The sequence below is a fragment of the Vespa crabro genome, chromosome 9 (assembly GCF_910589235.1).
Source record: "Vespa crabro chromosome 9, iyVesCrab1.2, whole genome shotgun sequence".
Taxonomy (NCBI): domain Eukaryota; kingdom Metazoa; phylum Arthropoda; class Insecta; order Hymenoptera; family Vespidae; genus Vespa; species Vespa crabro.
In genome coordinates, this window is record NC_060963.1 from 7,491,478 (window position 1) to 7,504,023 (window position 12,546).

The following is a 12,546-nucleotide window of genomic DNA, read 5'->3' on the forward strand; positions in this document are numbered from 1 at the left end:
ATATCTAACAATCAAACAATATTAGGTATAGTTTGTTGACAGAAAATTACGTTTTTAATCGTTACAAATGAAATGCAAATGTTTGTAGCAACATTAATAGATCATACGTCAGGTTAGATTTCTTTGAATGATCTTTTTTAATCAATCAAAATTACATCGAGTATAGTAACGCAACTCCATACGTTTTACGTTTCATGTAACAAGAACTGATGCTTCGAAAAAATATTATTATGAATCCCATTTATATCAGAAACCAGCGAACAACACGCGCATCGGGAAAGTGCTCATAGCGATTAGTGTCTTGACTCGATTTATACGTTATCGCATATTCTGAAAGATTTTCTAGAGAGTATCGACGATAACATGGTGATACATGGTGATACATGGTGATACATGGTGATACCATATAACCAGTATTTTTTGTTTCTATCTTCAACATTATTCGAAGCACCATTTTTCAATGTTCAATACATTTTTTCTAAATGACGATATAATCTTCCGATCTCACTACGCTTAACGATAATATCGATTCGACGAACGATCTTGTATCATCGCAACAGGTACGTATTTAATGTCTAACAAGCATATTTTATCTTAGATATAATAATCAAATCCTTTTTCAGGTTTCAGCTTAGCGAAGACTACAGTTGTTGATATTTCTACAATTTTTCGCAGGTCCTAATACTATGAAATTTGAAAAAGTACTGACAAAGTTCTAAATATTAATTTGTTCGTATACAGATATTACGCACTTTTTTTATTTCCGATAGATGAAAGATCTTAAAATTTTTCTTCCATTTACAGCCATATCCGGCAATTCGAGCATAGAAAAATTTAATATGAACACATAACTTTATTCATTCTATTACTGTATCGAGATTTTATTGTTGTCGATTCGCACGGAAAAATACCGCGAGATTTTCTCGCTCGTAAAGAAGATGCGTCACCGAGAGGCGAGAGAATTTCACAGTTCTCGTAATTTCGTCACAGTCGTAAGATAAACGATAAACTCGATTTGGAAGTACGTGAGATCGCAAATCTCGGAGCACCTAGCAACGAAAACGTGATGATAGGATCAACGACAAGATTCCAAATAGTCGACAACAACGAACAGCGGGAGAAGGCTACTGTTTTTTTTCAACGATACGACTAGCGATACCAAGACGCATTACACATTTTTATACTATTATATTTGCGTAATGTATTTGAAAAATCGTACCTTCCCGCTACTTTTTTTTAAATAAATTACATTAAATTGAAAAAACAGAGAAACTAGTGTTTTTTATTTATTTTTTTTGCGAGCGTCTTATTTTTGATGACCTGTTCAATGTTATTCCAATGGCTATCCTTTACCAACTGCTTCTTTAAATCCAAAACGGATATATATATGTATATAGATTCAAAAATTCTTATATGCTAAAAATATGCATAGAATCTATAAATATGAATATATTTTTTTCTTTTGTAATTATAATAATCGTGTGTAGTATAAAATATAAGAGAATCTTTTTTATATGCATCTATTTAAAGATCCAAAAAGATTTTTAAAAATATTTATATAACTATAATTCGTAACAAGTATAAAATATTCATTTTCTCTTTCCTTTATTGAAACATTTTACAAAACATGTTACTTATTTTAGAAATTACCTCGTATTCACATCAAAGTTTTGTATGAACTTGTATTACTTTGAAAAGTGACGATTAACAATTGTCAAAAGAAAATATATTGTAAAGATAAAGCATTTTGATTAGTATATAAACGTTCCTAAAATATATTTCGTGTATGATCAAAATTTAATCATAATATATATATATATTTATTTTCTACTTTGGATTAAGATTCAAAGGGATCCTTTACGGCATAAAATTTTTTGATCATATCTTTTTTGCGAAACGTAGACATTTCTATTTACAAAAATTAAAGTTTCTACTTAGAAAAAAAAAATATTTGGTTTATTTTTTTCTATAGATATAAATCTTTAAAAAAAATGTTCTCTTTGAATTTATTTCGTCATATTTATTTCGATTTTTGCAAAATTTTGACATTTGATATGTTTTTTTTAATATTAGTCGTGCGAATATCGAATGTATGAACTCATTCATATGAAACAATATAAAATGATTATTATAATATTCTCGTTTATATTCGTTACTTTTCTATATTATCAGATAACAATTTCTTTCTCTTCATTCTTAAATGAAGTTGCATGATAAAAGCACGTTAAAAGGTATAATGCACGTCAAACGTATTTTTTTTCTATTTTCTTCTTTTAATTTTGTTTCTCCTTATTTCACCGATATTGCTTATTCTAAGAAGAATATAGAAAGATCATATTACGGTTCATATTCGTATCTTGTAGTCTTTCCTATTAAAAATTATTTCTTTTTATATCGATTGACAAATTTTTAAACGAATATTATATATTGGATATATGCTTATACGTATATAAATGAAATGCATTTATACACGCATTCACGCACGCACGCACACGCGCGCACACACACACACACACACAAACGCACAAATAAATAAAAAACAAACAAATAAATAACATTGATAAGTATGCTTAGTATATAAAAATAATGGTCGATTGTCGTCATCTCGTTGACCATTTTATTAATAAATTTATTGTTTACAAGTTTCTTAGTAATGACAATAATAATGAATACATTCTTTACATATGTACAAATGAAGAAGAAAATTTCATTATCGTTCCTCTTCTCAATTTTCTTGAAAAAATTTCTTTTTCAAAAATGAGCTTCAATCTCATCGAACGTAACGATTTAATTGCACTGTGTTGCGTGGTTGGTAGGGATCGAGAAGTCCTGGATACATACATACATACATACCTTCGTATATATATATATATATATATATATATATATATATATATACATATATGTATGTATTTATTAAGGTTCGGTTGTAGAAGGGTGGTGAAGTTTTGGTTTGGGATAAAATGAGAAGTGGGTACGGTTGGGACGGGCAACGTGTTTTCGATTACGTGATTTTACGGCGGTTGATTTCTCATAAATTTTCCATGTTTTTTTTTTTAATTTTATTTTATCTATATGTTTAAGTGGATACGAATTGCACATAAAAAAACGCGCGGTAAAAAATATTTTCTACGTTTATTTTTTTGTGGCTTATTTTTTGTCGTTTTTTTTCATCGTTTGTTTTTCGTCACTCTAAAAATAATACACATTGTTAACAAAAAAAAGCTTAGAAAATAAAATAATTTCAAGTCTTTGAGCGGTTACCAACGGAATGCATTTTCCATGTCAAAAAAAAAAAGAATAACAATCCATGCGTTTTTGCAATAAAAACGGGACCTTCGTAAAGCGTTGCATAGGGATTATTAAAAGAACGAACGAGAAAGCGGATGGTGGGTTGGCGCGGTGATTTTTTTTCAGCGAGTTGAACAGTGGGTGGATAAAGAAAAAGAGAGAGAAGGGAGAGAGAGAGAGTGAGAGAAAGAGAGAGAGAGAGAGAGAGAGAGAGAGAGAGAGAGAGAGAGATAAAAAGAAGAAAAAGCGCGTTCTTCCTCAAGAGATTAGTACGTATACCTGAGAACTTTTTCAACCCTTTCTTTCGGCGATGCTTTTACTAAAGGAAAGTATTCAGGGACTTGAATTGTTTGTCAAAAGTACTTTTTATCTATATCTCGTAAAAGATGCTCTTGCAAAGCGCTAAAATAATTTCTTGCTTGACTCTCTCTTTCGTACAGTTCTCTTCAAAAAGAAGAAAAAAGATTTTTCACGTGGAACGTTTCCTCTATTCCCTTTAGAATCCATAGTAAAACTGATGCTTACCGTTTCTTTCTTGATGCGTAAGAAAAAAATCTAGACCGAGGAGAAGTCTTTCTCCAAACCTTTCGGACGTTGTAGAAAATGTTAGAAAAAATTACTAGTTGAAGGAGAGATGAAAATATTAAACGGTTACAGGGAGAACTCTTACCTTTTTCTTCTTGTAATTTTTTTCATGATTAGAAAATAATTTTCTAAAATGGAAAAAATATTTAATTGCATTTGGTTACTTAATTTTATATTCTATCGAAATAGAAAGATATCTATGTATGATTATCACGTATGTATTTAAATTGTATACGAAGACTAGCAGCGTGAATCTCGCAGGTAGATATTCACCTGCTTTTCCCCCTCGAGTTAAACAGCTTTTTTTTAATCGAGTATAAAAAGTCGACGAAATCGCGGGGCTTTACACACCCTTCCCCTATATAGAGGCGTACCTAATAGGACCGATAGGAAAAAAACTCCCCTTCTCTCGACAGGTTGATACCCATTGTGTAAGTGGCTTGTAATAGGAGCTCGAGTATCGTAGATAAAAAAATGTTTTCAACTTCTCTACCTTCAACAGGTCTTCCCCATTGAAAAACCTTCACATTTAAAGAAAGGATATAATAGCTCGTGTATGATATTTAATATAGCTGAATATAAGTTTGATTATCACTGCAATATCGTAATGTTCGAAATCTTTTTTAAAAAGTAGCTCGCTTTTTAGAGGCGAATATTTACAAACTTTTATTTTTCAAACGATAGTAGTAGGGAGGGAGTGGGTGGGAACGAAGTATATTAAAAAGATACTCTCAAAAGGTATGTCCTCAATATTTTGGAAATGTGTTCCTTTTAAACAGCGTTTAAACGCGGTTTGACTCGATGAATCTGCAACAAATCAAAAAGGTTGCATCGTGAAGTAAGGGAAATCTTATGAAAGAAAATTTCCAGCTGGCATTCACACATCTTACGATCGATCGATCGTTTGAGGAATCATTGTCAACTCACATAAGTTTTTTATGAAAAGATATTAAGTATCTATTTTGCATTGGAAATATCGATAAATGCATACGAAACTTTGATTATAATTATCAAAATCGTCGTACGTAATTATGTGTTAACGAGTTTTAAATTTTGATTATTATTTAAAAACTATTAAAACCCTTCCGAATCGATGAATCTTAAAAGGATCAACAGGGAAATCATGTGAAAGTTGAACACGTGAGAAAATCTGTTCGTTCGTTTGTGTGATGTATGTACGTACACTGAGGTGCATACGTAAGCACGAGATTTTCCAGAAAAATGAAGTGGCAGTGTGCGTCGAGTCCGTGAAGTTCCGCGTTCCTTGTAAAATCGTGAATGCGTACGTAAAACGTCTCTATAAATAGGGCCGACGACGCGCAGCTGAGGCGGAAAACGGAAATCATCGGAACACGCGCGCATTTGGGGTCGTATCGTGTGTCGACGTAGGTAGGTAACAAAGAAGAAAAAGAAAGAAAAAAAGGAGAAAAAGAAGAAAAAAAAGAATGAAAAAGAGCGAGCGAAAGAGAAAAATAAATAAAAAGAGACAGAGACAGAGAGAGACAGAGAGAGGGAAAGAGAAAGAGATAAAGAGAGAGAGAGAGAAGAAAAGGAGAAAAGGAAGGCGAAGAAGGAGAATTTGTGAAAGAAGGAAAGAAAAAATCCAGTAAGGTCACGACGTTTGAAAAGTGGCCAGAATTAACGCGTGCGCTCCGGCCACCGTGCAACGCACCCTCTTGTTCATTCTCTCTCTCTCTCTCTCTCTCTCTCTCTCTCTCTCCCTCTCTCTGTCTCCTTCTCTATCGCTTTCTCTTTCTTCTTCTCTATCTCCCTTTCCCACTCTCCTTTTTTCTCTCTCACTCCTTCTCTTACTCTTTCTCTTTCTCTCTATCTCTATCTCTATCTGTATCTCTCTTACTCTCACACTCTCGTTCGACAATGACCTCTTAACCCCGTCTCTCTTCGAGCACTCCAACAGAGGGTGGCGGCGATGCAGGAGGGTGCTTCGACCCCTCACGCTCCGCCCTTCAAGGACGGACTTGCCCCTCGGGAGCCGATACAAAAAAGTCTATAAATGAAAATGATCGGGCCGGCGCGGTGGTCCGTAGAAAAATCAGCTTCCTTGTTCCGCAAAACGAAAACCGAATACGTTGCCCATTTTTTTTTCTTTTATTCAGAAAAAAATATTCCATTCCATGAAATTGCGGTTGAGTTTGATTTCGATTAAAAAAAATTTTAATTGGTTAACGAGCTTATTAAAAGATTTTTAATCGACCAGAAAAAGACATCTAATTCGATTTTATCTACTCCTTCTTTATTAATTTCTAATGTCGATAGACTAACGTATTGGCAATGTCGTTAACGTAGACTAACTACACTTTCTGATTCAATTTATTATATTTTCTACCTTTCATGTATCTTTTTTTTTCTCTATCATCTTCCGTGAAATCATGAGTGTATATCTAATGATCGTTCATTCAAGAAAATATTTTTCAGTGGAGCTAAGGACAATGAAAAGAATCATGCATAAAACCGATTACATTTTTCTCTATGATCGTGAAAAACTCGATAACGTTCAGTCGTTAACTGGACCAATGGCAGAGAGAAAGAGAGAGGGTGAGTGAACGAGAAAGTCATTAAGACAGGGTGGAAAGAAGGGTGCCGCGAGAAAACCGTCCTTTCTCTTCTGGAAAATGGTCATGGGGTTCCGATTGCTATGTCTTTTCCTCTCTTATGTAGAGAGAACGAATCCGGCTTCGCGAATCCGACTCGACGGTGGACATTGCGAATGGACGCCATCGATGAACCAAGACGGCTGCATCGACCGTTTTCGAAAATCTCTTTTAGCCAGGGAACGAATTCTCTGGACAATAGTCACGTATGTGCTGATCTATAAATCTTGTATTGTCCAGTAGCAATGTTTAGTCTCCCGCATATTAACCTAAGGGTGAAAAGGCCGTGCACCCGGTATTGTTCAATGGCTGACCCCTCCCATGGCATAGTGACCCCAACAGCCTTCTTATTTATCGAGTTTGATCTCGCGATATTTTGCGATTTTCAGAAATGGAGTTGAAACGACGCCTCGTGCGAGTTTCGAGTGTGCAACAATATTAAGTAAGAATGGAATCGATCTCATCTATAAAGTGACATTTACATATAATTAATATTATTTATCCTTTATACGTAATCTGTACGCTTGATTAATGGAGGCTTAGCAAATTCACCGTCACTTCTTTAATTTTTTTTTTTTACGAGATAGATACTTTTTTCTTCATCTTTTTATAGAGTACACCTTTTTATTTTTTTTATTTTTTATAAACCTGTTTCTATCCCCTAGAATAATCTGTTTGAGATGTGACGAGTCTTTCCAACTTATTGAGAGTAGTTTTTTCTCTTTTTTTCTCCATGGCGTAACTTTACCTACAGGCATAAGTGTTCACATATATAGATACACAGGCGTAGACAAGAACGGATCTAGCGTAAGGCCTTGACAGTCGACTAACGATCTTCCGTGCGTGTTTATTATAAGAGTATGCGAGTGTCGATGCTGCCACGCGCTTCGAAAAAGCGAGCCAAACCTTCGAGGGACCCTTCGTTCTTTCCCTCCCTTTTTCTCTCTTTTTTTTTTCTTTCTATTTCTCTCTGAGTCGTCCGCTACATAAAAAGAGCTCTCAGGAGAAAGGGAAGAAAAGCCGATGGGTAGGGATGAAGGACGAATCCAAGGGGTCTGCGAAAGAAAAATTCGGCAAATCGCGGAATCTTTCCGTCCACTGAATATAGACAGTCCTTTGCTTTCTTTTGCGCTTTTTTCACCCTCAGTGGAATGGCTATTCTTTTCTCTTAAATCCACTAACGATATCACGATTGCATCGTCGTTACATTATTTCCTTCATAAACCTAAGATTTATCGCGTTCTAACGGTAGGATCCAATTCAATAAAATGTTCTTATCATTTCCGTTGATAAAGAGAGAAGAGAGAGAGATAGAGAAAGAGAGAGAAAGAGAGAGGAAGAGAGAGAGAGAGAGAGAGAGAGAGTGAGAAAGAGAGAGGGAATTTAAAGTCCACTGGAGTCATTATACCTTCTGATTGTGAGAGGAAAAAAACGCATTGGGGTGATGTCTGCAGATGAACCATAAGTATGGGTCAACCCAGCACGAGCGTGGGTCAGCTGTCAGTTGTTTGTCCTTATAGAGGGGCGCCATTTGTGCGCTCGAGCTTGATCTGCAGGCCACCAATATCCCCATATCGACACCAGTGGCTATCGTTCCAAAGTTTTCTATAGATTCCGATGAATACTTTTTTCCATCCCTGGACCGTTGCTTCCAAGTAAAAATTGGATTCCTCGTTGATCAACGTGTCCTTTGGAGAAATCAATGGAGCGTTTCGTTTCCAATGGTAGTATGAGATGCATTTTGAATTTTATGTTTTTTTCCTCCTTAATCTTTTTTCTTTCTACGTGTATTGTTTTCTTTTTGATTATTTGAAAAATTAGAAACTGTGTAAGTATCACTGATTTTGATAAATTTTCATCGTATTTGTGAAGATAACTTTAATGTTCTTTTAGACGTATAGGAGGATTAAACATTAACGAGTAATTTTATTTCAAAAATTGTGTACTTAAATTGGATTAACATTTTGTCAATGGTAATTGGAATAAAATACGGGGATTAGTAAATGTATCAATATTTTTTAAATTACCGACCAATTTTTAATTCAGCAATGTTATATTTTTGGATAGAGATCGAATAAGAATAGATATTTTCGATGGCGAGCCTTGTTATTTATCCGCCATGATTGGTAAGGGGCGGAGTAGCGAGGGTGAGCATTTCTAGCCCCCTTTTGCATTTTGGGATGCTTGGACTCATTGTTCATATGGATCACATGTGATACTTATTTTTCGATATAACAATATAAATTACATAATTAAAGGAAAATTGTCAATGACGTTTCATATGTAGGATTGATAAAAATAAATAGTTCTTTTTTGTGATATTCTGTAATTCGTGAAAAATTAATGCAGGATGTTAGAATTTTGGAAAAAAACTTTTCCGATACATTTCGCTACCTGAGAATTCCAGAAAAACCTATTCTTATGCGTTCGTTCCATGTGGGTGTGTGGAGTACTACGGTGACGTTTAAACAGCTGCGTTTTAACCCCTTCCGCACCATCGACGAGAGACTCTCCACGAGTCAGAAAAATATTTTTCTCTTCCACCCTATACATATACGGTCGAAGACGGAAAAAGCGTTAAATCAACGAGTTATTTTGGCAAGCTGATTTTATCTTCATAGATCGTGCCTGTTCGGTAATTAGAAGTAGAATGTTAGAAATGGAACCAATCTTTGTGAAGTTCGAAAAAACTTGTTCAATACATCATATAATTTGATTTTTTCTTCTGAATAAATAAATTAATTTATAATTAATTTTAAATAAATAAATAATTATACAAATAAATACATATGTATTTATATGAATAAATAAATAAATGTATATATATATATATATATATATATTTATATACATATTTTTATACACATATATATAAATATAAATATAAAGATAAATATAAATATATATATATATATATATATATATATATATATATATATATATATGTATGTATATATGTATGTATGTTTGTATGTATATGATTTCGATTAACTCGTTTAAGAGAATGAAAGAAATATATATAAATATGTATATGTATGTATGTATATAACATTTTAGACAATGAAAGAAAAAAAAAGTCTATTGGTATTTCTTCTATAGAAAGTCTAGAAAACAATCGTTTTAAAGCAAATTGCTTTTCTTTCTATCGCTTGCTAGTTTTTTTTATCTATCTTATTATTGTGTTCACTTTCGTTTGCATCCCTAATACATCGATTGACATGATATCTTTTAAAAACATACTCTTAACTTTAACGATTATTTGACAGCAAATGAAGTACAACAAGTAAATGCGTACATCGTTCGTGCGTTATCTCGATTTATTCGGAGATTTTTAACTTCTTCGATATTCGATGATTCATTTTAAACGACTGACCTTAATTTCTTTTTTCGATGTCCTATCTATTTTTTTTTTCTTTGTTTTAAGTCATTATACTGCCAACCATTATAAATTCAACGTTTTATATAATTCAATCTTTAATAAACAAAGAACTATATATGTGCAAGAACATTTTTTTTTTTAAGAAATAACGTTGGAGAACTACAACACATTATAGTTACAATGTATAACTGTTTTATATGTCTTATTGCGTTTTTTTTCTTTTTTTTTACACTAAAAGGGCTGAAAGCATAATGACTAAAATCTACGTTTTTTTTTTAGATACCTTTCTTATTTTTTATACAAAGAAGAATTTTTAACTAAACGATGGAAAGAAACGAGATTTATTTTAATATAATTATTGTGCAATATTTGGTATGATTAAAAACTAATAATGCAATATTTCTTAATAACTTTTTAATCTACATTACTAATTTTCAAGAGAATGAACATGTTATTTTGAATGGAATTGCTAATTGGATTTGCAGGTAATAAACAGGTAATAAAAGAAGTAGTGATAGTAAGTAAGTATGGTTACACATATAAATTTAATTCATTTGAAATATAATTGTGAATTAGTATTAAATAAATAATTGTGTACTAGTAATAATTTGTTACGAATTATAGTCATAAATAATATAGAAAAATAATAAACGCATAAATTCTATTGGGTATTTGAATCCCATCGATAGGTTATCCATAGAACTATAGTAATAGGATTATATCATAAGGTCGAAAAAGAAAAAATGTTTACTTTAAAAGGTCATGAAATATTAACCGTCGAATTTTTAAGAAATCTTTTCTGCTTAAAAAAACATAATTAATTAATAAATTTATACTTAAGTTTTTTTAATCTCGCTTTTTTTCTTATAATATATTTTGAAAAATCGTTATGTAAAAATTCTAGTTTTTACTTGATGTAATTTATCGTATCATATTCCTAGTATTAGTTTGACTACCTGAAATATGGTTAAAGAAAGAAGAAAGTATGAGGAGATCATCAGAAAAGATCAGGTGAAAGCTTAAAAAGAAATTGAAGTGGGAATGGTGTGAATTTCGAGTTGAAGGTTTTGAAAAAATCGAAGAGAGAAAAAGAAAAACCAAAAAGATAAAAACGAATGCTAGCTAAAAAGAGGGTCCTGATGTACGGATGGCCCTTACAATCAAGATTCAGATAGCGTTTAACGAGTGGTTTTGTACCAAAATCTTTTTTCTAGTACCACTTACTAGATACTTTTTTCCTACCTATTCTTGTCTATTACTCAACAGGTAAAAAAGGTATGTACTGTCGATCATCGTGTGGTAACTTTGTTGACCCCGTCGCGTGCTATGCGTCTATTTCTTTTTATTTCTCTTTCGCTATGTTCAAAGCTAAGATATCTATGCTTCGAAGATGCATCGATGTTCTTCTTATATTCGCATAATTCTTTCCCGAAAAATTTAACTATGACTTATTTAAGTAATTATTTCGCAATGCTTATTCGAGTTCGACGATTTTTTAGATTAAAAATGCAGACTTCATTCTGAGGTGTAGACTAGAAACTTAGAACTCATTGTATTTAAATTGTACGTTATTCTTTTTAATTTTTATTCGTACATTTTTAATTATTTCTAAATAAAAAATGAAACGTGATATGAATGAATTAAAAAAATGGATTGTCGTTTTTTAATCTTACGAAGGACAGTTACTCATTAATCAAAAAATATGAATAGCATTAACGGAATTTTTAGAAAATAGATAACCAACTTTCTTTATGGGTACTTTAAATGTCTTGTAACCCTGTTACTAAGGCTGTTAGAGTATTTATTTTCTAAAAGTCATCCAGCTACAATAAAAACTAACTGGTAGAAAAAGATCGTAAATTATCTGAAATTTTCTGAAAAGAATTTATGTATGTAAAAACATAATTTGTGTAACTCCTAAAAAATTTTTCTTTTATCTTCGAAAGTAACGTTATCGCAAAATATTTGTAGAATATTTAAACTAGAAGCAGTTCGAATAATTTGCAGACTGAGCAGTATTGCGACTACTTCTATGCTGTAATATTCAATTTTTTTTTGTATATCTCTTTTCAACTGAATGGAGATTGCTAAGAATAAAAGAAAAAGGCAAATTATTTTTTGTATAATGTCGTTATTTTATATAATATTAATATTTATATTAATCGTCTTCAATTTCATTAAAATTTTTGAGATTTTTCATAGTATAATTAAATTATCGTTGACCTCTAGTTATTATAAAAAAAAAGTTGTGAATGGACAGATGTGAGAAAGAGAGAGAGAGAGAGAGAGAGAGAGAGAGAGAGAGAGAGAGAGAGAGAGAGAGAGAGAGAGAGAGAGAGATAGAGTGAGAGGGAGAGAGCGGGAGGGAGAGAGAGAGAGGAAGAGAAGAGAAAGACGTTGGCCCCAAAATACGACACGACCCTTTTGATGGAAAGATTATCGGGGAAGGGTTAAGGAAAATTTTTTGATGAAACTTTTCAATTTTTTTCTTCGTAAGCCTGAAATCCCTATTTTTTTATACATAAAAACCTTGACGAAAACATTAAACAATGATTTATAACTATTGTTACATAGGATCAGTTTGGGATTCTATGAGTTTGGATCCTTAAAGTTGAGAGAATATTTTTCATTTGTTTTATTCCTTTGAAATTTACAATGATTTTCTAACATTAGATTCTA